This window comes from Nicotiana attenuata, unplaced genomic scaffold (assembly GCF_001879085.1).
Source record: "Nicotiana attenuata strain UT unplaced genomic scaffold, NIATTr2, whole genome shotgun sequence".
Classification (NCBI taxonomy): Eukaryota; Viridiplantae; Streptophyta; class Magnoliopsida; order Solanales; family Solanaceae; genus Nicotiana; species Nicotiana attenuata.
Genome location: NW_017672119.1, coordinates 1 through 968, shown reverse-complemented (window position 1 = coordinate 968; position 968 = coordinate 1). Strand labels below are relative to the sequence as shown.

The window sequence follows — 968 nt, the reverse complement described above, 5'->3', positions numbered from 1 at the left end:
GACGACTGGTCGGGTCGTCGCATTTACCCTATACAGTGGGTGCTTAACATTTTCTTTTGGCGATAAAACTAAATTAATGAGGAAACACATAGTATTAGTATTTATGATATGCCGTGAAATTTTGATAAATAACGCAATTGGTGAGAAAAAAGATTCGTGTTTTTTGCTGTCTTGGAGGAACTGTTCACCTTGAAAGCGGTGGAACCTTGAAGTCCCTTTTTAAAGCAGATTTTCTCTTTCGTTTTTTGCTATAGTGAATTAGATAAAGTAAAAAAATAAATTAAAAAAAGGTTTAATAAAAGTCAGCAAAAAAGAATAAAAGAATCAGTAGCATTGAGTCAAGAACTGGCAAGTGGAAAGAACAACGTAGAAGACCAAATTCGGGTTTTAAAGGGCTTGTTTGGAGCGGGATTTGATCTCTGGCCCCTTACTCCCATAAAACCTCCATCACCAATACTTAACCAAAGCACCCCTAAGACTTCTTTTTACCTGGCCTCGTTTACCAAATCAACATCGCCCCTAAGGTAAATTCCCCCCTTTTCCCTAATTTTACATGCCTGTATATATAATTTTTTTATTTTCCTTAATTTGATGATTTTTTTAAAAAAAAATTTTGATATGCAGAAAATTGGATTCAATGAGAAGGTGTATGTTGTTGATCTGAAGAAAGGAGACTGTAAGGAAGGTTGGGCCTTTTTTTCTTCTTCCTTTCTATTATCGAGTATTTAAATGAAATGAATCCGAATAAATAGAAATAGTTTTAGAGGATTTATATAGTCGATTCCAGCTAATATAGAAATTGAGAGTGAAATTGTTAGCTACTGTTACTGATCGCTTTAAATGTATGGATCCGGGATTGAATTTGGATATTTGGTTAATTGGGAATTTAGGGCCATACGAGGGTGGAACCCGATGCAACCTTTTCATTTAGGATGATGATTTTGTGAAGATTGCCACTGGAAAAATGA

At 34.8% G+C, this 968-nt stretch overlaps 1 long non-coding RNA gene across 1 annotated transcript; it reads left to right on the top strand.

Annotated features, from left to right (window-relative positions):
- Window positions 1-489: 489 nt before the first annotated feature.
- On the top strand, window positions 490-909 carry LOC109211944. Its single transcript, XR_002065794.1, has 3 exons — window positions 490-524; window positions 625-685; window positions 891-909. It is a non-coding gene; the product is annotated as an uncharacterized LOC109211944 (long non-coding RNA).
- The last annotated feature ends 59 nt before the right edge of the window (window positions 910-968 follow it).